This window comes from Lacerta agilis, chromosome 6 (assembly GCF_009819535.1).
Source record: "Lacerta agilis isolate rLacAgi1 chromosome 6, rLacAgi1.pri, whole genome shotgun sequence".
Lineage (NCBI taxonomy): Eukaryota > Metazoa > Chordata > Lepidosauria > Squamata > Lacertidae > Lacerta > Lacerta agilis.
The window spans coordinates 91,517,383-91,543,077 of record NC_046317.1 but is presented as its reverse complement, the minus strand read 5'-3'; the positions used below and the strand labels follow the sequence as shown (position 1 = coordinate 91,543,077).

Below are 25,695 nucleotides of genomic sequence, written 5' to 3'. Positions count from 1 at the left end.
TAAAGCGTAAGTGAAAACATAGTATAATATAAACACATTTACACAAAAGCTTTCAAACGGAAATGCATGTAATACTAAAAAATACACAAAAAAACCTGCTTTCCCCCACCATCGTTAGAGGCAGTAGAACGTTTTGGCAGCACATTAACAGCAGACAACATCATCAAAGTAGCTGTCTTAATACAAAGGAATTTCAGGAATAGACTGGAAAGAGAAGCGGCTGAATTGCACCTAATCACCAAACTTAAAACCATGGAGAAACCTGGTCTGAACAAAGGCATTGGATTCTTATCTCATTATACATGACAAAGCTATCTTTAGCCATCTCATCCCTTGCTTTTCCCTGCAAGACCAATTGCAGCCGTTATCAACAGGTTTTCCACACCTATCAGCTGATCACCCATTCCCACCCCCCTTCTGAGTAATACCCCTCCTCACTCTCTCACTATATATAAGGGTCTGGTGACTTCCGTTTCAGTGTATCTGAAGAAGTGTGCATGCACATGAAAGCTCATACCAAGAACAAACTTAGTTGGTCTCTAAGGTGCTACTGGAAGGAATGTTTTATTTTATTTTGTTTTGACTATGGCAGGCCAACACGACTACCTACCTGTAACTGGAACATCATCATAGTTCATCAAAAGCCTGTAATAAGAGGCAAGCTTTTTCTTGACACTGAAACAATGTCAGTGAAGGTCCCTGGCAGACTTCCCTAGGGAGGGCATTCTACAAATGGGGTGCTACAACTGAAAAGGCCCTCTCCTTTATCACCCTCAGAAGTGAGTAAGCAAGCAAAGGATTTGGCTGTAGGTCAGGCAAATGCTGTCGTACTCAAGTTTGCTTTATTGCCTTTGTCAAAACAAAATAAAATAAAAAATTCCTTCCAGTAGCACCTTAGAGACCAACTAAGTTTGTTCTTGGTATGAGCTTTCGTGTGCATGCACACTTCTTCAGATATGTACTTGTCCTAGACGTTTCTACCTACTCTCCCCTCCCTTTTACAATGAAGCAAAGCTTAGATGTGTTGAACTGGCAATTCTGTATCAATTATCTTAATAAATTCGAGGATCCTGACTAGTGGGTTTTGACACATTTTATTAAATTGTTCAAAAGCCACGTCACACCATTAATAAGCATATTCAGCATGAAACTCTTAGGAGTGAGACAAATTCTGAATCCAGGGGTGACATGAGACACCTTGGAGTGATTTGGATTTCTCAGAGGCAAAAGAGGATCTCTGCGATGCAGAATTGCTTTAGCCAGAAAGCAAATCACTTCATTCTTTCCACTCCAAAAGCAATTTTAAAGGTGCCTAACACAAGAGCCCCTGGACATGTTTGTCTGCAGTTTGCTTGCCCATGGACGCCTTTGTTGTATCTCAGTTTCTCAGACCAACTGCCCAGAAACCACAAGAGGAGCTTGAGTGATTACCACTATAAAATGGGAACCACTTCCACTGTGAGAAACCCACTCTGGCTATCCTCCTGAAATTTGGTATGATTCATGCCTTCAGAAGGGATGGCGTCGCCTGAAAATTTCATCCAATTCCACCCCCCAAATAAAGAGAGAGATTTCCTTTTGGGGGGAGAAAGCATTTTAGAGGTGGCCAGCTCAAAAGTCCGGAAACCTTTACATCTGTAATTTAACAGATTTTATCCTCTTTGGGGAGATACTATGCATGCCAATCGCATCTGCTTCTGTTAAAAGTGGGAAATGCCACAAAACAGATCTGGAACCCTGAGCTGAACTGGGCAGCCTACAACTTGGTCTGATACAAGCTGAGCTAGCGGCTAGTCTGAGTCTGAACAGAATCGTGCGGCTGGTGCGCACCCCTACAAAATATCATATATCTGTGTTGTATATCAATGCATGGTGTACTTTGCAATGCAATATTGAAACCAAAGGAAGGGAGCTGAGAGAGGTGGAACAGAAAGTGAGTGTAGCATGGTTTGGTAGACAGAATGCAGGAGAGACCTTGGGAATCAGATACAGGTGGGTAGGCGTGTTGGTCTGCCATAGTCGAAACAAAATAGAAAATTCTTTCCAGTAGCACCTTAGAGACCAACTGAGTTTGTTCTTGGTATGAGCTTTCGTGTGCATGCACACTTCTTCAGATACACTGAAACAGAAGTCACCAGACACTTATATATAGTGAGGGAGTGGGGAGGGAATGTATTACTCAGAAGGGTGGTGGGAATGGGGGATTGGCTGATAGGTGTGGGAAACCCGTTGATGACTCTTAACGGCTGCAATTAGTCTTGCAGGGAAAGGCAAGGGGTGAGATGGCTATAGATAGCTTTGTTGTGTATAATGAGATAAGAATCCAATGTCTTTGTTCAGTCCAGGTTTCTCCATGGTTTTAAGTTTGGTGATTAGTTGCAATTCAGCCACTTCTCTTTCCAGTCTATTTCTGAAATTCCTTTGTATTAAGACAGCTGCTTTGAGATCTTTTATAGAATGTCCTGGGAGATTGAAGTGTTCTCCTACTGGTTTCTCTGTCTTGTGATTCCTGATATCAGATTTATGTCCTGAATCAGAGTTCAGCCTCTATTCCAGTCAGGATGAGAATTTGCAGGAAGTTATGCAATGTCTGGCAATGTCCAGCTTCCAGGCCTGGGGATGATGGGTGTATTGGAATATTGCCTTCCTCCCAATGATGACTACAAGGAGAGATAGCTGTGTGCATGTTCATGTATGCAGACCCTTCCTTGTTTTCAGAAGCGGTGTAGGCGGCTAAAGACAGAGGGGTCACATGCTGAAGGTCCCAAGTCAGTCCCTTGCATTCTGCCTGCGAGCCTTTGGGGAAATCGCTTGCCAGGTTCCCTTAATACATACATTTGAAGTAGAATGGTTCAGCCTTTGGTGAACTTGTCTGACTGGCCCGAGTTCAAGTTCCAGGCTAAGGCCCGCTTTACACAAGAGGAATTTTCTGCATAGATACTACGAAATGGCCAACACACTCACCAGCATTTTTGAAAACGAATATATTTCAGAATGAGACCGTAATCCATGCCTTGGAGCAGAAGGCAGATCACTAAGGACTACGGGGAAATCTAAACACACAGGCTCTAATTCTCAGGAGATTGCATAAAATGAGAAAGAGGGGGATATTTGTGGATGGAAGCTAATAGGAAATTCTGACCAAAGGGCATCCATTGAAGATTTCTCTGCAGCAAAAATTAATTGTGCAGAACACAGCTGAGGCACGCTAGCCAAGATATTATCTTCATATTGTTTCTAATGTTGCCCTTTCCCAATCCAGAGTCTCCAGTTGGGGACGACTTGGTTGCTTGGTTTGGCTCAGGCACACTGAGATGATTGCACACACACACACACACAAAAACACTACCAGGTTCAGAATCTGAGGTGTATTTTTTGGGGGAAGAATAATCAGAGGTGCAGAGATTAAGCAGTTATATGATCTGAATGTTGGCCACTCACTGCCAAAAAGAAGACAAAGGGGGGGGGTAAAGATTGGCATATCCTAATGAGTATGTCTAGATGCACGTTTAGAAACAATTACTATTATTTAAACAAAAATGTATCTGTTTAAATATATCTGGGTAGACTGACCAGGTGACCTGTATGCCTGCTCAGTCTCCTCTCCAGGTGCTGATAACTGTGGGTGGGCAACCTCAAGCTCCCCCCACCCTAATCTTATAGTTATTTGTCTTCCAATTAATAATAATAATAATAATATTTATTATTTGTACCCCGCCCATCTGGCTGGGTTTCCCCAGCCACTCTGGGCAGCTTCCAACAGAAATCAAATACAAAAATTTCACAGATTAAAAACTTCCCTAAACAGGGCTGCCTTCAGGTATTTTCTGAATGTCAGGTAGTTGTTTATTTCCTTGACTTCTGACGGGAGGGCGTTCCACAGGGCGGGTGCCACTACCGAGAAGGCCCTCTGCCTGGTTCCCTGTAGCTTTGCTTCTCGCAGTGAGGGAACCGCCAGAAGGCCCTCGGCGCTGGATCTCAGTGTCAATTGGACTTTGCCATCACCCTGGGATCTTCTGATAAAGGGTGGTATATAAATTGAAATGAATAATAATAATAATAATAATAATAATAATAATAATACAGCCCTTTCAAAAGAAGTGTGCCCTCTATAAAGTAATCACCCTACCAAACATCTTATTTCTTCTCCCATCTGCATCAAAACACTTAGTATCACATTTCACAGAAAAGGTTAAAAAAATCCGTTCTGATATTCTGACCAGCAAGTCCAAATAGTAAAATATATAATAAGGTCGTTTAAAAATTGATACTCCTTCCATATGTGAAACACAGCTGTAGCTGAAGGCACATTTATTAATAGCAGAATCTTTATAATTTGTTTCTAAACCAAGCCAGTATTTGGGGAGCAAGGATGGTTTGAAACAGAGGAGGGTGAACGTGCAGGCGAGTGCAGGCTAGGGCACACCGACATTGCAGCCAAGGGCAGTATGGGAGAATCTTTGCAGATGCATCCAGAATCACATGGATCCAGAGGATCTGCTGCTGTACCGTTAACCTGGGAGCAGATGCTCCTGTTGCAGTGTTGCAGGCCTCTCTGACTTGATGATGCATGAGCCAGGGAGCAGTGGCGCTTTCCCTGGCAGAAAGAACCTGCAGGGACTTAAGCAATGACTAGCAGCTTCCAGGCTTGGGGGTGGTGACTGTATCTGAGCCAGGTTCTTCCCTCACCAGAACAGTGATGATGACAACAAAGAGGAGAGCAGCTTTGTGTGTTTATGGATGTGGGACCCTTCTTGCCTGAACCCCCATTAAAGGCAGGAATAAGCAGATAACCAGGGAAGGGCTGCACGTTGCAGGTCCCAGGCTCAATCCTCAAAAGTCAAGGCTGCGGAAACTTTGTCACTTTTACTGGTGGAAGTGGGCTGGTGTGGAATGCAAGCACAATCTCTTGTTCTACATTTTTCTCTAAGGTTCAAGCGGCAGGATAAAATCAAGGCAGTTCCAGGAAAAGCAAACTGATGGATTATATATATGTCAGGATGGGTGACACCTGGCTTGAGAGCAGTACATGTGAAAAGGGTCTAGGAGTCTTGGTAGACCACAAACTTGACATGAGTCAACAGTGTGATGCAGCAGCTAAAAAAGCCAATGCAATTCTGGGCTGCATCAATAGGAGTATAGCGTCTAGATCAAGGGAGGTAATAGTACCACTATATTCTGCTCTGGTCAGACCTCACCTGGAATACTGTGTCCAGTTCTGGGCACCACAGTGCAAGAAGGATACTGACAAACTGGAACGTGTCCAGAGGAGGGCAACCAAAATGGTCAAAGGCCTGGAAACGATGCCTTATGAGGAACGGCTTAGGGAGCTGGGTATGTTTAGCCTGGAGAAGAGAAGTTTAAGAGGTGATATGATAGCCATGTTCAAATATATCAAAGGATGTCATATAGAGGAGGGTGAAAGGTTGTTTTCTGCTGCTCCAGAGAAGCGGACACGGGGCAATGGATTCAAACTACAAGAAAGAAGATTCCACCTAAACATTAGGAAGAACTTCCTGACAGTGAGAGCTGTTCAACAGTGGAATTTGCTACCAAGGAGTGTGGTGGAGTCTCCTTCTTTGGAGGTCTTTAAGCGGAGGCTTGACAGCCATCTGTCAGGAATGCTTTGATGGTGTTTCCTGCTTGGCAGGGGGTTGGACTGGATGGCCCTGGTGGTCTCTTCCAACTCTAGGATTCTATGATTCTATGATTCTAATAGTGAAATCATGAAAATACAAGATTAAGATATGAAAATTGGAAATCTTTAGACGTGGTTGATGGAAGTCCAAAAGATACTGTGTAAGATATGAAGGAATGTTAAATGATGTCTGGAAAATAGTTGTAAAAATCATTCATTCAAACACACACACACACACACACACACACACACACATAAGACAGTGTAAAATCTGATGGATTAATGCCTCTGAAAGAAGACATAAAGACAGGACGTTTTGCTTGTACAGTGGTACCCTGGGTTACGTACTTAATCCGTTCCGGGTTACAGTATGTAACCCAAAAAGGACGTAACCCAAACAATTCGTTCTGCGCATGCGCAGACGGAAAAAACGAAAAACCGTGAAAAACGCTCTGCGCATGCACAAATCACATGTGCGTCAGGGTGCGCTTCCGGGTTAGCGGAGTTCGTAACCCGAAAAGTACGCAACCCGGAGCGTATGTAACCCGAGGTACGACTGTACTGCTGCCACAATATTCACAAGAAAGAAGACGGTAGTAAATTTGTCCTTTATAAACGTAATAGCAGCTTCATGCCCAGCACTGCCAGGGAATGCTAAGAAATAAACAAAACAAATAATCAGTGCAGTTTTGAAATCAGTGATTAAAGTACAGTTTTGGAAGGTTCTTTCCCCTTTCAGCATGGTTTCAACTATGGAAAGGCAGCATACAATTAAAATGAGGTGGTGACCTTGATTCAAAATGGGATCCAACTGTATCCAAACACAGATGCTCAGGAACAATCAAGCAAAATTTGATTACATCTTAAGAGGTGCCCAGAAAGTGGTGTTGGGTGACGAGTGTTCAGACCCCTGGGCTCTCACTTGTGGGGTGCTTCAGGGCTCCGTCCTCTCCCCAATGCTTTCTAACATCTATATGAAGCTGCTGGGAGAAATCATCAGGGGGGCTGGGCTGGGTGTTCACCAGTATGTGATTGATACCCAGCACTACGTCACTTTTACATCAGAACCAGTGAAGGTGGTGAATGTCCTCTGCAAGGACAGTTGGAGGATGGATAGATGGCAGCTAATGGACTGAAGCTGAATTCTGACAAGACAGAAATACTGTTTCTAGGGGACAGGGGGCGGGCAGGTGTGGGGGACACCCTGGTTCTGAATGGGGTAACTATGAGGGACCAGGTGAGCAGCTTGGGAGTCATTTTGGACTCGCAGCTGTCCATGTATGGTAAAGGTAAAGGGACCCCTGACCGTTAGGTCCAGTCGTTTCCGACTCTGGGGTTGCGGCGCTCATCTTGCATTACTGGCTGAGGGAGCCGGCATACAGCTTCCAGGTCATGTGGCCAGCATGACCAACCTGCTTCTGGCGAAGCAGAGAAGCGCATGGAAACACTGTTTACCTTCCCACCGGAGCGGTACCTATTTATCTACTTGCACTTTGATGTGCTTTCGAACTGCTAGGTGGGCAGGAGCTGGGACCGAGCAACAGGAGCTCACCCCATCGCGGGGATTCGAACCGCCGACCTTCTGATCAGCAAGCCCTAGGCTCTGTGGTTTAACCCACAGCGCCACCCACGTCCCAGCTGCCCATGTAGGTGCAGGTTAATTCTGTGTCCAGGGCAGCTGTCTACCAGCTCCATCTAGTAGGCTAGCTGAGACTACCTGCCTGCACACTGTCTCACCAGTGATGATACATGCTCTAGTTATCTCTTGCTTGGACTAATGCAATGTGCTCTACATGGGGCAACCTTTGAAGGTGACTCGGAAACTACAATTAATCCAGAATGCAACGGCTAGACTGGTGACTGGAAGCAGCTGCTGAGACCATATCACACTGGTCTTGAAAGACCTACATTGGCTCCCAGTACATTTCTGAGCACGATTCAAAGTGTTGGTGCTTACCTTTAAAGTTCTAAACGGCCTCGGCCCAGTACACTTGAAGGAACGTCCCCACCCCCCATCGTTCACTGAGGTCCAGCTCCGAGGGCCTTCTGGCGGTTCCCTCCTTGTGAGAAGTAAAGTTACAGGGAACCAGGCAGAGGGCCTTCTTGGTAGTGGCACCCGCCCTGTGGAACGCCCTCCCATCAGATGTCAAGGAGATGAAGAGATATAACATTTAGGAAACAACTGAAGGCAGCCCTGTATAGGGAAGCTTTTTAAGGTTTAATGTTTTACTATGTTGTTATACAGGTGAAACTCGAAAAATTAGAATATCGTGGAAAAGTCCATTTATGTAAGCAATTGTTTTCATTAGCTACTGGAGTTTAAGATATGAGATAGACTCATGACATACAAAGCGAGATATGTCAGGCCTTTATTTGTCATAATTGTGATGATTATGGCGTACAACTGATGAAAACCCCAAAGTTGAAATTGTTAATTTGGGGTTCTCATCAGCTGTACGCCATAATCATCACAATTATAACAAATAAAGGCTTGACATATCTCGCTTTGCATGTCATGAGTCTATCTCATATATTAGTTTCACCTTTCAAGTTGAATTACTGAAACAAATGGACCTTTCCATGATATTCTAATTTTTCAAGTTTCACCTGTATGTGTTGGAAGCTGCCCAGAGTGGCTGGGGCAACCCAGTCAGATGAGCTGGGTATAGACAGATAGATAGATAGATAGACAGACAGATAGATAGTAAATGCATAGTAAACAAATAAAATAGTAGATACTGCACCAAAGAGAGTCCCAAGCCAAGCAAAACCAAACTTTCAGAGCTTTACGCAGGCCTTGTTCACATGTGAGCCCCAGACTCTCACACTCCCTGCTCCCCTCTTCTGTTCTAGAGGAGCCAGGAGGTCAAGTTTGAAGGCTTTTGCTTCATTTTTAGACTTAAAAACCCCCAAACACCTCAGAGTCTGTTCCCCCTTCTTCCCCTAGTGCAGAAGATGCACTAGAAAAGGACTTTTGTAGTTTGAAAATGATGTGGCAATGCACTTGTGGGAGGGATGAATGAACGACTAAAGGGAAGATGTGTAAATAAACATCCTGCAAGCGAATCAGAATGATTGCTAATTGTCACATAACTGGCCCATAAACAAATCAGAATAAATGCTCAATAAAGGCTAGATATAATCTTACCACATAACTCTTGTACAAGCCAAACGGGATGAATGCTCAATTAAATAGGATGTCTGGAGGGGCCCTAAATGTCTTATCAATCAGAAGTCTTGAAACCAAGTTGATGAGGATCAGTTGAAAGAACTAAGTACATTCAGCTTGACAAATAGTTCATGGGGGGGTGGAGATAGTCATCTTCACATATATATGAAGGGCTGGCATGCAGGAGATGGGATAAACTTGTTCTCTGTTGTTACAGAGGACAGAACCAGAACCAATGGATGGAAATTGCTGGGAAGCAGACTTTGAAAGGGAACAGACTGCCTTGAGAGGCGTGGTCTCTCCTTCACGCCAGGTATTTAAGCAGAGACTGAGTGGTGATAGTGGCACCCTGCATTGCAGATCCTGAATGGGGCAGGGGGTTGAACTAAATAACCTCCAAGGTCCCTTCTAACTCTGTAATCCAATGATGCATTAGATTATCCCAGATTCCAGAATTTTGAGAGAGGGAAATTCCACCCACCCCATAGGTTCTTCTCCTGAATAGCTTGGGGAAAACAGGTTGAGCCCCCTCAGTTTAAGGATGCTAAATTGCTGCCGTTCAAACACAGGATGGCACCCTGAACCCACCCATGGAGTGATAATAACAGAAACTATTATAATGCCACAAGTGTTCTGACCAGTTATGGCAGAGAGCATTGGGCTTGAACTGCTAGCAACAGATTTAGGATTAAGAAAAACATCCTAATTATTCCAATTACAGGTAGGTAGCCGTGTTGGTCTGCCATAGTCAAAACAAACAAACTAATAATAATAATAATAATAATAATAATAATAATAATAATAATAATAATAAATAAATTCCTTCCAGTAGCACCTTAGAGACCAACTAAGTTTGTAATTGATATGAGCTTTCGTGTGCTTCAGGTATGAGCTTCAGGTATCGGAAGAAGTGTGCATGCACACGAAAGCTCATACCAAGAACAAACTTAGTTGGTCTCTAAGGTGGTACCGGAAGGAATTTTTAAAATTTTTCATCCTAATTATTGTAAGAGATGACCAGTAACAGAGTAATCTGCTTAGGCAGGGTGTCAGATGTACTGAAAAATGGTGTCTTCAGATGCTGCTCAAATCTTTTTTTTTTTTTTTTAAGTTTGTTCAGACATCTCCTTAAGAACACGTTAGGTACAAGTTCCAATCTTAAAACAGAAGCTAAACTAGGTAAGCTAATTTTATGATTCTATCATTATGAAAGGTAATGTATCTACTCTCAATATAAAACAACACAATTTATGCACAAATCACAAATATCTTATTGTGTTTTAATCTTTAAATGTATTTTGTACAGATATGAAATGTCATTATTGTATAGTTTAACAACAGGCATCGCTAAGCACAAAAGTCAAGACATTTCTTGACATTCTATAGTTCTTTTTTTAAAAAAAAATAATAATTAAGGAACAGGGAAATTTTGTTTCAGAATAGTTACATCGTACCAGTTCCACATGTTGTGAATGCAAAGCGGTCCCAGAGTCAATTCCTGACATCTCCAGTTAAATAAGGGTGTCAGATACCAGGACTGAGCTTTGGAGAACTGCTTCTATTCAGAATAGACAACACATAGCTAGATAGATCAATGATCTGACTTTGTGTAAGAGAGCTGTTATTGGATCAATGACATTTATATAGCCTGTTCTTACTTTATGACATTTCAGTAAGGACAGCAATCCAGGTCTATGGTTTTAAGCATAGCCCGTTTAAGCTGGCTCAAGCCTGGGCTTCTCCTCTGTGAAGGCCCAACACCAGCTGCTGTGCACCAGACTTGTTCACAGATGTCAGAAGAAGAGCAGTTCCCTGGACAATTTGAGGGCAGGAAGTGCTTAACAGAAGTCAACAGTGCAATAGCTAATGGAGAGTTCAGAAAGATCCATCCTGGGCCAAGTTTTCAACAGGGCCCTTTTAAGAGAAACCACTGTGTCCTCAGATTTCTATTTGGAGGGAATTTTGGACCAGAGTTTTCTTGAAACAGGGGTTTCGGAGTTGGCCACAAGTTCTGAGCTATCCACCATGACAATTATGAAGATCTGGTGAAGCCAAAGGTCTGGTAGGTTATTTCAAACAATAGATAAACCCCAGCTAGGAGCTACACCATTGTAGAAGAAGAAGAAGAAGAAGAAGAAGAAGAAGAAGAAGAGGAGGAGGAGGAGGAGGAGGAGGAGGAGGAGTTTGGATTTGATATCCTGCTTTTATCACTACCCGAAGGAGTCTCAAAGCAGCTAACTTTCTCCTTTCCCTTCCTCCTCCACAACAAACACTCTGTGAGGTGAGTGGGGCTGAGAGACTTCAGAGAAGTGTGACTAGCCCAAGGTCACCCAGCAGCTGCATGTGGAGGAGCGGAGACGCGAACCCGGTTCCCCAGATTACGAGTCTACTGCTCTTAACCACTACACCACACTGGCTCTCAGAAGGGTGATGCACACCTCTTATCTCTTCCCATGCTCTCTTTCTTCCCCTCTCAGCCTTTCTACTTCCCTGTCTTCCCTTAAGGCCATCTCCTCCTTCCAATCCTTCAGCTTTTGCCCTCTTGATAAGCACTGAGTTTATGTTTCCAACCTTTATGCAATTTCCACTTTGCTTGGTTGGATGGAAACCATGCAATGTCCCTTATGGTTGGTTGTGCTCTTGCAATGTTTCCCATCCTAGCCAAGGTCCTGCCATCTCACCACCTCCATGGAACTGTTTAGAAAGTTATTTGCTACTTGGATGCATGCAGGTCTACATCTTCACCCATCAACCCAGACAACCCATTCCTTTCATTAGTTTTGTTCTGATATTGCACAGCTCTGATGACTTCCAAATAAGGGGAGCTTTAGAGTGTGCTTTGCTATGGAAAGACATACAGCATTTTTCAAGCTGTCTGCTCCAAAGCATAGTCACCATCTAGCAGAAGGGGAAACAGAAGGGCAGGGCAAGAAGCAAAAGCACATGAAGCAAGAGATATGACTCTTGCCTTCACACAGCAGACTACACACCAGCCACACAAAGGTCGAATGTCTCTCCATTATCACTATTTGTTACCGAGGAGGGCACAGAGGAAGGTGGCGAAAGGCACAGTTCCAATGGCCAGAGAGAAAGGCCTGGGGGGCTTCATTCAGATCTTGGGCCTTAGGTGTCCCGTCCCCGTCCCCAATCTCTGCTGAAAATTGTCTCAGCTTCTCACGGTCTGAAAAGTATGTTACTCTTTCAGGATGTATTTGCACGGCAAGAGAACATGCTGCTGTTTGGTGCAGCTTAAGCACTGACTCATCATAAAAGAGGGGGACAGTACAAGAGCTGAACTACAACATTTGAGGTGTCTTTCAAGCTATCCAGTTTTGTTCCCTGCAAAATTCTAACAGCAGTCACACAATTGTTCTAGTTACAGGTAGGTAGCCGTGTTGGTCTGCTGTAGTCGAAACAAAATTAAAAAAAATCCTTCCAGTAGCACCTTAGAGACCAACTAAGTTTGTTCTTGGTATGAGCTTTCGTGTGCACGCACACTTCTTCAGATACGAAAGCTCATACCAAGAACAAACTTGGTTGGTCTCTAAGGTGCTACTGGAAGGAATTATTTTATTTTGTTTCAACAATTGCTCTGTTCTCTTTAGTAAATTCCATTTATGTTGTGAACTTATGTTACTGCAAAAATAAAAAAGATAGAATGATTGAAATAAGGAGATGAAAGGAACACAGTAATAACTGCAGTTGCACCTCCTTCTAGTGAAAACTGAGGCAGGATTTGGGGGGAAATGGGTTAGGAAGACATGGGGTTAAGAAAGAGGAAGTTTCCTCCTCTTTATCCAAACTAAATGTAGCACAACTGCACCAATCCTTCTTAGAATTTTTTTTTATCAGTGATTTAGGACAACTTGAGACCCTGCAAGCAAAGTACAACTCAGTAGTTTGTGCTGTGGCCTGACATGGGACAACCAAACCCCTGTCTTTCCTATTCCAAAAAAAGGAGGTCTAGTGAGCTGCTCAGGGCTAACCATAGCTGGCTACTAGGCTGAATCAAGCTCGGTGCTCCTGTCATCTAACAACTCACCCTTGCTATTGCTATCATAAAACACTGATTTGCTGAAGGGTTAATTCTTTGGCAGAAGTGTAGGAAGGGAATCCTCTGTGCACCTGTGATATTAATAACCAGGGTGTTTTAAAGGATCTAGCCTCTTAAGGGAGGTCCAAGGAGAGCTGGTGGCTCAGAGATAACAGGCGGTGGAAAACTGCTGTTTACAGAAGGAAAAATGCCACATTACATGGGAGGAAGGATGACATACGCCGCTGAAACAAAGGCTAGGAGGCTGGCCAGATGAAATTACATTTCCAAGCTGAATGGTTTGGGGGGGGGGGGGAGAGAGAGATCGATCCCAGGAGATCAGATATCATAAATCAAGATGCATAATGCTTTGTAGAGATCACAAGTACATATCCTATTCTAGCACTAAGGAGAGGGGGGGGGGGAAGGAGGGGGAGGAGCAGAGAGGCATGTTACCTAGTACAGAGCCCTTGATTTGGTACAGGCCCAGGCTAGAAAGGTAAGTCTCTTTTGAGTTCAAGATGGAGAAGCTTGGGAATCTAAGAAAAACCTTCAGGCGTGTGCTATTCTATCTTTCTCAAGGGGGGAAATCTTCATCAAAAAGAAACAGGATGATTTTGTGACGGAGGAGTTCTAGCAATGACCTTGAATGGGGGGGACGGGGGACACAGAAACCAAAAAAGGCACCACACACCCTTCAAGGCCAGCCCAATTCATGTGTTTCACTATCACCTCAAAGAGACTGCAACAATGACGATGGAAAACATATATATATATATATATATATATATATATATATATATATATATATATGAAAACGACAATAGATTTACACTGTGCTGCGAGAGGTGCCAGGGTCTGTCTGAACAGATGTATTTGTCAACGGGTGTGTCTGATCCAGAGCAGACTCTCCCTACCTGCCCTTAATGGAGGGGGAGGAGAAAAGAGGAGAATGACAGACACCGAGAAGCACCTTCCGGCTCTCAGGTATGCAGTCGCTCTCTTTGCAAAGCATGTTCACATGGATCATCTTTTTAAGTTTTCTGCAAAAAAAAAGAAGGGGTGGGGAGGGGAAGGGAAGGCATGCTCAACCCTTTCCCATGCGCAAGAGGTGCACATGTGTGACGGCTGAATGCCCTAAATTCACAGACTGGCTCCCCATACCTTGCACATTTGCAAAAACCTACAGCCCTGCACTGCACTCTATTCCCTCCCAGGGAGGATGCAAAAATTTATCTCTCTGTGGTACTTACCCGAGACAGCTCAGTCGTGGGGTGGGGCAGTCAGGGTAATTTCCAAAAAAGCAAACCTCTCTTCTTGGCGACACCTTGGGGAGGGGAGGGTGGACGAGGGCGCAGCCCCAATGCGGTACTTGCATGAGGAAGCCAGCTAGCTGGCTCGATCAGCAACCTGCCACCGGCCAAGGAGAAACAGAAAACAAGGAGCAGATAAGAGCCAAACGTTCCAGCTGGAAAGGAGATGGGGAGTGCACTTCTTGGATCTTTGGTCCCAAGAAGATTAGATTCCCTTAGATTGACCCTAAATATGCCCCCTACCCTTTGCAAAGAAAAAAGGGAAAAAAAGAAAGCGTATCCACAACCAAAGGATAACGACTGCAACTCCCTACATCATCACCTGTGCGTATTTCTTCTTCCATGCTGTTCGGCTTGATGCTCCCCTGCAGCCTTGCAGGGCTTGTGGGAGAGGCGGCTGGGCTGAGCTGTTCTCTCCGGCTGGGGCCGACAGGAGGGGAGGGGAGGAGGGCTGATCTGCCCAGGCAGCTGCGTACTTTGCGGTTGTCTCTGCACTTCCTTCTTAAAGAGACAGCGCCGTGGAAAAACCGACTGGAGGCGCGCAGAGCTGGCTCGGAACGAATTGCCACCTCCTGGTCTTGCTTTTGGGCAAAATAAATCAAGCGAGAGTGCTTTTCCATAACTTTATCTGCATGCCAGAAAAAAAAGCTTCACGTGTGTAATTTTTGCAGGTCAAGAGGCTGCTGTTAGAACCACAATTTGTTGTCGTTCAGTCGCGTCCGACTTCATGACCGCATGGACCAGAGCACGCCAGGCACTCCTGTCTTCCACTGCCTCCCGCAGTTTGGCCAAACTCATGCTAGTTGCTTCAAGAACATTGTCCAACCATCTCATCCTCTGTCGTCCCCTTCTCCTTGTGCCCTCCATCTTTCCCAACACCAGGGTCTTTTCCAGGGAGTCTTCTCTTCTCATGAGGTGGCCAAAGTACTGGAGCCTCAACTTCAGGATCTGCCCTTCCAGTGGCCACTCAGGGCTGATTTCTTTAAGGGTGGATAAGTTTGCTCTTCTTGCAGTCCATGGGACTCTCAAGAGTCTCCTCCAGCACCATAATTCAAAAGCATCAATTCAAAAGCCAGTGTGGTGTAGTGGTTAAGAGCGGTAGACTTGTTATCTGGGGAACCGGGTTCGTGTCTCCTCTCCTCCACATGCAGCTGCTGGGTGACCTTGGGCCAGTCACACTTCTTTGAAGTCTCTCAGCCCCACTCACCTCACAGAGTGTTTGTTGTGGGGGAGGAAGGGAAAGGAGAATGTTAGCCTCTTTGAGACTCCTTCGGGTAGTGAAAAGTGGGATATCAAATCCAAACTCTTCTTTGGCGATCAGTCTTCTTTATGGTCCAGCTCTCACTTCCATACATTACTACTGGGAAAACCATAGCTTTAACTATACGGACATTTGTCGGCAAGGTGATGTCTCTGCTTTTTAAGATGCTGTCTAGGTTTGTCATTGCTTTCCTCCCAAGAAGCAGGCGTCTTTTAATTTTGTGACTGCTGTCACCATCTGCAGTGATCATGGAGCCCAAGAAAGTAAAACCTCTCACTGCCTCCATTTCTTCCCCTTCCATTTGCCAGGAGGTGATGGGACCAGTGGCCATGATCTTAGTTTTTTTATGTTGAGCTTCAGACCATATTTTGCACTCTCCTCTTTCACCCTTCTCTTTCACCCGTGGGCGTAAGCCCACTAAAATCAATGGGTTTGGGCATGTTCAACTCTGGCTAGGATTTGGTGGTCAGCCGTATAGAAAAGCCTCTTGACAGGACTGACTCATCTTTGAAGATTTCAAAGAGAAAATTATTCCCCGTGCTCTAAAGAACTTTAAAACCTGCACGCTATCTTGTAATATTTTGATTGTTCCAACAAATGGACTCCGGAAATTTTAAATTAAATGATCTATTATTTATGTCCCCAAGGGTTGGCTGCCTCAATGTGCCCTACAGTTTTTATATTAGGTTTATTGCTGCATCTCATTTGCTAATGAATGCTATTTTATTGTATTTAATAAGAAAATTTTACATTCTTGTACACCATCTGAGAATCCTTTGGGATGAAGAGTGTTCTACAACTCTCTCTCTATATATGAGAGAGAGAGAGAGAGAAGGGCAGGGCAGGGAAATATAACTTTTCCCCTCCCTTCCTTTCTCATTTTCTCTGTTAAATGGTGTAAACATACAAGTTAATGTGGCTTTGTTATCATTTAATAGTTGCTCCATTAGGCCAGAAAGTCAGGGAGCAATGTAAATGAAACTGATGGTTTCATAATAATGCAATATGTATAAGGCAGAAGGTCAATTACATTCTATTTGCTAAGGAAAAGATGCAGCAATGCAATAAACTCACCTAAAAGGACAGTTGACAATTGTGTTTGAATTCCCTCCATGGGCATAGCCAGGATTTTTGTGGAGGGAGGCAGGACTTTTGTTAGGGGGCAGAACCTCTGCGATTGGTCAGTTAGTTATTTCTATTGTTTTACTTGATGGGGGGCAACTGCCCCCCTACCCCCCTGGCTACGCCCATGATTCCCTCACTACATATTCTGCAGCTGTCTGGGTATTTGTCGAAAATACATGTCACAATGAGCATTAGAAAAAACAGCTAAGGATACTTTTAAAAAATGTGTTTGATTGGGTCTGAGACGATAATGGCGCCTACTCATTGGTAACATATTTGGTGGGTTGCAATCTTATACACACTGGCCTGGCTGTAAGCCCCATTGAACTTAGTGGGTCTTACTTTAAATATGGCAACAATGCAGGAGCATATAAGGTGTTCTTCTAGACTGTCGAGATTTTCAGGTGGGATTCAATTAGGTAAAGGGACCCCTGACCATTAGGTCCAGTCGCAGACGACTCTGGGATTGCAGCGCTCATCTCGCTCTATAGGCATTTGTCCGCAGACAGCTTCCGGGTCATGTGGCCAGCATGACTAAGCCGCTTTTGGCGAACCAGAGCAGCGCATGGAAACGCTGTTTACCTTCCCACTGGAGTGGTACCTGTTTATCTACTTGCACTTTGTGCTTTTGAACTGCTAGGTTGGCAGAAGCTGGGACCGAGCACCAGGAGCTCACCCCGTCGTGGGGATTCGAACCACTGACCTTCTGATCGGCAAGCCCTAGGCTCTGTGGTTTAACCCACAGTGCCACCCGCGTCCCTTTACTTTAAGTAGGCATGCACCAAATCTGTAATTATATTATTTATATGCTGCCCATCCGACTAGGTTGCCCCAGCCACTCTGGGCGGCTCCCAACAAAATATTAAAAACACAGTAAAACATCAGCCTTTAAAAACATCCCTGAACAGGGCTGCCTTCAATAATAATAATTTTATTATTTATATACTGTTAATTGGAACCAATAACCACACACCATTCTCCTCTCAGGCCCTCAGACCTAACCTAACCCCATTTTTCAATCTTTTATGTAGTCCACAATTAATACAAGCTCCCAAAAGTACTAATATAATTTTTGTTAAACTTCGTATGCATTTCTGGGCCAAGTAGCTACAAAAACTGAATTCAGGAGACCTGCTGATCCTTTGGCATTAGTTGGTTATTAAGCTGTTGTCAGGTATGTGCGCTAATCGTGTTTTGCTAAAGTTTGCATTTCTCCAAGTAGAAGTGAAACCCAGGCAGAGGGAAGGGAAGGCTGCCCGGTGTCCAACCCCTGCTCTCAATAGCTGTATCATTGGCATTCTCTCACGGCCTCTCCAGGTTGGTCTTTTGTACTGGGAATATTCTGCAGCATTTTGTTGGCACAAGACTAGTTTATTAGTGATGGGTTTTTCTTCCATTCATTATTCTCCGTTACTTCCCCAATTCTACCACAGTACTACTGTCTGGAGGAACTATAGCCGAACAGAAGTTGGACACACCCACCCCTAAGCACTCAGGCCCCTCCAGAGATCCTTTTTAAAATTGTGAATTTGTGAGGATTTGTGCACATGATGCCACCAGGGTGATTGTACACAATGCCACTTTTAATACTATTTGCACCTGCAAAGGTTTTGGGGCAGTCATACTGCTTCATTTCCAGTCAGGCATATCCTGTAACTTGAACACATTTGTTGTTTTATGCAGTATGATGTTATTTTGTGTTATTAAGATTCTGGTTTTGTTAGCTCACACTAACGAAATGCAGGGTGTGTGTGTGTGTGTGTGTGTGTGTGTGTGTGTGTGTGTGTATATATATATATATATGTTAATGTTATAATTTCTACAGTGTCCTCAGTGTTGCATGCAGTAAAGCAAAAGACAAATTTCTACTTGGAGGATCCCACGTACTAAATTATGGGTGTCAATTATTCAATTTCTTGGCTATTATCTCAAGCTTTGGCAATTAGTAGCACAATGTGCCCTATATACCAATAGAGAACTCATTACCAAAGTGTAGATTTCTATGTGGACAAAACACCACCATCAGCAAACTTAGGTGAATCCCCTAATTTTTCGTACTACAAAAAATCGTTAGAGGGGAAAATAATCTCCAGTGTCTACTGTGGACTGAATGCTGACATTGGGGGAAATTGGGATAGGATGGAAAATCATCTGGGATGTATAGTGCATTTATCTTGGAAGAGGGCATGAGTGGCACTTCAATAATTTGTTGCAAGTCCTATTTTATTTCTATTGTTGTTGTTGTTTAGCCATTTAGTCATGTCTGACTCTTCGTGACCCCATGGACCGGAGCACGCCAGGCACTCCTGTCTTCCACTGCCTCTCGCAGTTTGGTCAGACTCATGCAAGTCGCTTCGAGAACACTGTCCAACCATCTCATCCTCTGTCGTCCCCTTCTCCTTGTGCCCTCCATCTTTCCCAACATCAGGGTCTATTCCAGGGAGTCTTCTCTTCTCATGAGGTGGCCAAAGTGTTGGAGTCTCAGCTTCAGGATCTGCCCTTCCAGTGAGCACTCAGGGCTGATTTCTTTAAGGATGGATAGGTTTGATCTTCTTGCAGTCCATGGGACTCTCACCTGCATCTTCCTGCATTGCAGAGGGGTTGGACTAGATGACTTTCTGGTCCCTTCCAACTCTACGATTCTATGATTCTTACCTCCATTCTGCACACACATCCTCCACGAATCGGCAACACCAGCCTCCCAGGAAAATACCAAATGTAACCCAATTGTTCACAACAAAATAAAAAATTCTTTCCAGTAGCACCTTAGAGACCAACTAAGTTTGTTCTTGGTATGAGCTTTCGTGTGCATGCAAGAGTCTCCTCCAGCACCAGAATTCAAAAGCATCAATTCTTTGGCAATCAGCCTTCTTTATAGTCCAGCTCTCACTTCCATACATCACTACTGAGAAAACCATAGCTTTAACTATACGGACCTTTGTCGGCAAGATGATGTCTCTGCTTTTTAAGATGCAGGTGGCACTGTGATCTAAACCACAGAGCCTAGGGCTTGCTGATCAGAAGGTCGGCGGTTTGAATCCCCGCAACGGGGTGCGCTCCCATTGCTCGGTCCCTGCTCCTGCCAACCTAGCAGTTCGAAAGCACAAAGTGCAAGTAGATAAATAGGTACTGCTCCAGCGGGAAGGTAAATGGTGTTTCCGTACGCTGCTCTGGTTTGCCAGAAGTGGCTTAGTCATGCTGGCCACATGACCCGGAAGCTGTATGCCGGCTTCCTGGGCCTACAGAGTGAGATGAGTGCCGCAACCCCAGAGTTGTCCACGACTGGACCTAACGGTCAGGGGTCCCTTTACCTTTAAGTTTTGTGGGGGCTAGAGGACTCTCTGATGCCCTTGCTCTGTAAAGGTTATTGTTGCATTTCCTCCTTTTATCTCCAGCCCCACATGGTGAGACTATCCCAAAGGTGCCAACTGATGTGACAAACTACCAGTACATGTTACATGCAAAAGTGTTCCATGGTAACTAAATGGCTTTTTTGGGGAGGAAGAAAAGCTGTAGGCAGAAGGAGAGACTTGGAGAAGAGAAGCGGAGGAGGCAGCCGTGAATGTTTCCTCCGCCTACCTGCCATTTCTCTGCTCAAAACTGCAACCCACCAGGCGTCCCCCTCCCTTTTCAAATGTGTTTATCCTCATTTTCTGGTGTATGACACCCCCTTGTGATCCAACAGAATAGTATCCTGTCTACTCCCACCCACCTGGCACCTTCAGAAAACCATCACCTAACACATCCGCCAGAAGCTGCCTGTGGTTTTTCAGTGAGCCAGCATCACACTGTGAGAACTCAGGATAATTTGTAGCTAAGGATCAAACGGGAAACCCCTACAAAAGAGAGAGCAAAATACAACGGCATTATGAAAGCAACAAATCAGCCTGTGCGCTTATTTTTCATTCTGTGCAGTTTCCAGCAGTACAGCTTGCCAGTGTTTCATTCTATGCTACTGCAGAGTTCAAGGGCACTTTCCTTCCCCTTGCGGGCAAGCCCCCTGCTGGTCCTCATCTCCTAACACTGATGACACTCATTTCCTGCCCGCCCCAGCCCCATGTCACTGGCTGATACTTCTCTGTGTGCATCCCATAGTGTGCTATCCTCTCCTTCACTGTTCTGATCTCTTTGAGAAGCCTTTCAGCTCTGCTACCACACTGGTGGGGGGGGGGGGAAACAAAGGACACTCAAATAATGGTAGCCAAGTGTTGTTGTTGTTATTATTATTAAAATCTCTAGTCCACTTTTCCTCCCAAAGAAACTGCCCTGGGATCTACAGGTAAAGGGCGGTATACAATTCCACCTTTGAAATTCTGGGAATGTCCTTGAAAATCCAGACATAAGGCAGCCCTAGCTACACCATACTACCAAACACCCCATTATTTTAACCACTGCATTTGCTCTATTCCAGGCACGTCCAATTCCCAAGAGACTACGATCTACTCGCAGTATAAAAACTGGCAGTGATCAACCCATGTCATTGAAGGAGCCAGAGTTGTCATTGAAGGGAGCCAGAGTTGTTGAGTGCTTTTTTGGGGGGCCGGTAGAGATCGCTGAGTCCAAAGATCGACCAGGATCGACCAGGAACACCCCATGATCAACCAGTAGATCGTGATTGGGCATGCCTGCTCTATTCTAATGCTGAAAAAATGTACTATTGCCTACTTAAAGAGTTCCTTATTCAAGTTTTTCGACTTTCCTTGTCCATTTTGTGGACTTCTACTATTCGCTCAGCTGGTTAGAGTGGGGTGCTGGTAACACCAAGGTTACGAGTTTTATCCCCATGTGGGCCACCTGCATCTTCCTGCATTGCAGAGGGGTTGGACTAGATGACTTTCTGGTCCCTTCCAACTCTACGATTCTATGATTCTTACCTCCATTCTGCACACACATCCTCCACGAATCGGCAACACCAGCCTCCCAGGAAAATACCAAATGTAACCCAATTGTTCACATACAACATCATCATTCTCTACCTATTAGTGGGGAAGGGCAAAACACAGAAGACTTAATTTTTTGTTGCTTTCCATAAATTCCCCCACATCCTTCCTCATATACTCACAACTCATCCAGTAACTATTGTTCACTCTCAGAGGCATATGAAATTGGGTTCCAGTCAAGACAGAGAAATACTTACCAGCAATTTCATGAAGACTCTTGAAGTGAATAGAAAAGTAACCTGTTAGAACAGAGGAACCCTCTTGCTGCCAGGGTGAAATGACACAAGGGCAATAACAAACCAGGCCATAGCTACCAGAAGTACAAATTACAATTTGTAAAAAGCATTAATGAAGAGCCTTCCTAGAGGTCTTGCAAGGGCTTAGAAGAGCTTATTTTGTTTGCTTCATATGAGGATCCACTAGACATATTGATGCCACATTCTGAATCCTGCTTTATGGGGAAGTATAGATGTTCTCACCTAATTTTTGTCATGTTGACTTTCAGTTCAAATTAGCTCTTTTGGTTCATTCATTCTTACATTGGCTCACTTGGTTCAATGCTTTCTCTCAGCATTATACTTTTAGAAAACGTTACTGGCACATACACAAAGAAATTACCTGGAATTTCTGGAGTGTATTTTAAAGCAAGGAAGGCAACATCATTATTCTGAAAAACAACAGAAAGTCTTGCACCTTAATGTAAAGGGACCCCTGATTGTTAAGTTCAGTCGTGGACGACTCTGGGGTTGTGTGCTCATCTTGCTTTACTGGCTGAGGGAGCCGGCGTTTGTCCGCAGACAGTTTTTCCGGGTCATGTGGCCAGCATGACTAAGCCGCTTCTGGCGAACCAGAACAGCGCACGGAAATGCCGTTTACCTTGCCGCCGGAGCGGTACCTATTTATCTACTTGCACCTTAAATACTAACAAATTTATGATGGTGTAAGCTTTCATGGGCTATCTAGTTCAATTCATTAGATGCCCATGAAAGCTTACACCATTACACCCACTAATAGGTAGAGAATGATGATGTTGTATGTGAACAAGATTCCACCTAAACATTAGGAAGAACTTCCTGACAAGTAAGAGCTGTCTGACAGTGGAATTTGCTGCCAAGGAGTGTGGTGGAGTCTCCTTCTTTGGAGGTCTTTAAGCAGAGGCTTGACAGCCATCTGTCAGGAATGCTTTGATGGTGTTTCCTGCTTGGCAGGGGGTTGGAGTGGATGGCCCTTGTGGTCTCTTCCAACTCTATGATTCTATGATAAAGCATCTATTATAAGACAGAGATGAGATTGGAGCCTTGGCCAGGAAACATGCAATAGGTATTCACTGTGCTTCCGCTCACAGAAATGCATTGTGCACCCCTTGCCACCTTCTTAACCTAGATGTGACACTAAGCATGTATATGAACTCCATGCTTGGGATTTGCCTCCTCCAAGATAACGGTAAAGAGGAAAGAGAATCCCAAGCATGAGATTCAAATATTTCTTTGAGGTCCCTTCTAGTAGGACTTGCAATAGGGAGAAGGGCAGCTAGGGCAGGTTTGGCCCCAACCACAATGGTTTCCCAAATGCAACCAAAGAAGTAAACCAGTGCTGCTAAAAACTGAATTGTCTCTTATTATACACACAGCTCTGCATCCTACTATAGGCCCATCTTGCTTTCCATTTATTAGGTCTGGTTTACGTATACCACAAAATGAGGTGGTAGAGTTTTGAGGCAGTAGAATAGACTGCATCACTTCAGGGAGGGCTCCGGGATGGAATAACATTTTTGAATGCTTCTCCCCCTGCAAAAGTCTCTCTGCAAGTAGAAAAGTAGCATAGCAAGTGTCTTGTTTTTCACTTGCAGGGAGTTTCATGTACAGAAGTTAAAAATGTCACCTGTAGTCTACAAATTGAAGTGGTAAAGTTTACTCTACCACCTCAGGATTCTACCAACCCATTACACTGTGTGTGTAAGCCAGGTCTTGTTAATTAGAACTGGGAACTATTTCAGCACTTGTAAAAATATAAGTATGCTACATACTCATCTTTGCTGATGTGTTTCAAATTTGGGTCCAATTCCTACAACCCTAAATGTTTGCCAAATATGCCTTGCCCTCAACACTTTGTGAGCCATTTTTTTTTTTTGCACAAACTGAAAGTCAGCCCATATTCTAGAGTGCATCTCAGATTATGTAAATTGGCTGTTAGGTGTGCTTTTGTGTGCTGTATATAGCTGGCAAGAATGAAGTTTCCATTCAAAGAAAGAATGAAGGCATGAATTCTGCAACTGCATTATCCCTGTAGATGCTTCCAGTCTGGATGAATTAATTACCATGTTTCATTCACTCACTTTTTTATAGGGGCTTCTATACAATGCTGTCAACAAATCACTGTCATTCTGCATTTCCCTGGGGTTCGCCTGCCTTTTCTCAGACTTTTCGGAAGAAAAGACGAGGAGTGTAAGTGCAGTGTAGATGCCCTTAGTGCTACTCTTGACATGAGCACTGAAAACCAGGCAGGCACACCTAGTCCAGCTCAGCACACATTCACTAAAACCTTTGTAGTGGGTACAAAGTGGAAGCCCAGCCAGATGGGCGGGGCATAAAGAATAAATTATTATTATTATATTATTATTATTATTATTACTACTGCTGTATCACCCTCTATATCTTCAGCTGATATTTCACAGAGACAGCTCAGAAGAGCCACTGCCAGTCGATGTAGACAGTATCAAGCTAGATGGACCATTGGTGTGACTCAGAAGGCAGCTTCCTCTGTTCCAATACAGAAGGTGGCCAGGTAGGTAATGGGAAGAAAAGCTTACATCCTCCTGCCAGATGCAGTCTCTAAAGCAGGGGTCCCCAAACTAAGGCCCGGGGGCTGGATGCGGCCCAATCGCCTTCTAAATCCTGCCCGCGGACGGTCCGGGAATCAGCATGTTTTTATATAGGAATTCGTTCATTTCCCCCCCAAAATATAGTCCAGCCTCCCACAAGGTCTGAGGGACAGTGGACTGGCCCCCTGCTGAAAAAGTTTGCTGACCCCTGCTCTAAAGAGCCATACACCAAGATGTTTCAGCAGCAAACCATAGCTAGAAGACGAGACGGCAGACAGTCCCAAATATTCTGCCTCTCTCTATGCAGCTGGTGGGGCTGAGTGGTAAGAGCCTTGTTGCAGTGGGTAATAGCTGTGCTCCCTGTGCATGTCTGTCTGTCTGTGTGTGTGTGTGTGTGTGTGTGCGCATGTATGTATGTATGTATGTATGTATGCACGTGCAGGCTGTTTCTTTGCCTTTCTTGAAAACAAAACCAACGAACATGATGGGTTGAAGCCAACTGAAGTCATTGTGCAAATGTAAAAACTTCTACTCATGCAGCAGTGGAACTTCTCTCTCTTCTCCCCCCATGCTCCACTACAGTCCTACCAAACCTACTTTGAAAGCTTAGGGAAACCCCCGGCGCCAATTGTGTGTGGTGGTGGGGCTTTTTGATACAACTCCATGTCTGTGCACCAGCCGCACGGGCCAAGGCTTGCAAAGGTATGGGGAACCAGACAGGGGGCCTTCTTTGTAGTGGCGTCCGCCCTGTGGAACACACTCCCATCAGACGTCAAGGAAATAAGCAGCTATCCTATTTTTAAAAGACTTCTGAAGGCAGCCCTGTTTAGGGAAGTTTTTAATATTTAATGCTGCATTGTTTTTAACACTCGGTTGGGAGCCGCCCAGAGTGGCTGGGGAAACTCAGCCATATCGGTGGGGTATAAATTAATAAATTATTGTTATTATTGTATTATTATGTCCGAATCACACATGAAGGTTGGGCACTGAGGTGTGTGTGTGTGTGTTGTGTGTACAGGTTTTAGACAACAGGGACTAGGAATGATGTCAAAGTTCCCAAAAGTAAGCTTAAAACCTTCAAAAAAACCCAAAAACGTTTGTGTCCATGGGTGTCTTGGTTCCATACTGCTCTCCAGCTGAGTCCCCTGCATCTTCTGTGGCACTGGGGAGGGCAGAGAGAGGAGGCCTGTCGGAATCCTCCAACATTGGCAAATCAGCTCTCTAAGGCTGCAAAGTTTTCCAAACTGGAACGAAGTCGCTGCAAAGCCAAGAATTCAAACAGCTACGGACTGAGATCCAATGAAGAGCCAGCAAACCATGAACAGGTATAATATATCAAATAATATTCCTAGTAATAGGGACACAAATATGAGGTGTAAAACCCTCCTCATATAT

At 44.4% G+C, this 25,695-nt stretch overlaps 1 protein-coding gene across 2 annotated transcripts in view; it reads right to left on the bottom strand.

Annotated features, from left to right (window-relative positions):
* SNPH (syntaphilin) overlaps positions 1-14,568 on the bottom strand; it is a 40,927-nt gene extending 26,359 nt beyond the window's left edge. For both annotated transcript variants that reach the window (XM_033153824.1, XM_033153825.1), the window contains exons 1-2: positions 14,476-14,568; positions 14,094-14,250 (exon numbers count right to left, since the gene is read on the bottom strand). The gene's annotated coding sequence lies outside the window, so the exon portion shown is untranslated. The remainder of the gene's footprint in view (positions 1-14,093; positions 14,251-14,475) is intronic.
* Between the last annotated feature and the right edge of the window lie 11,127 nt (positions 14,569-25,695).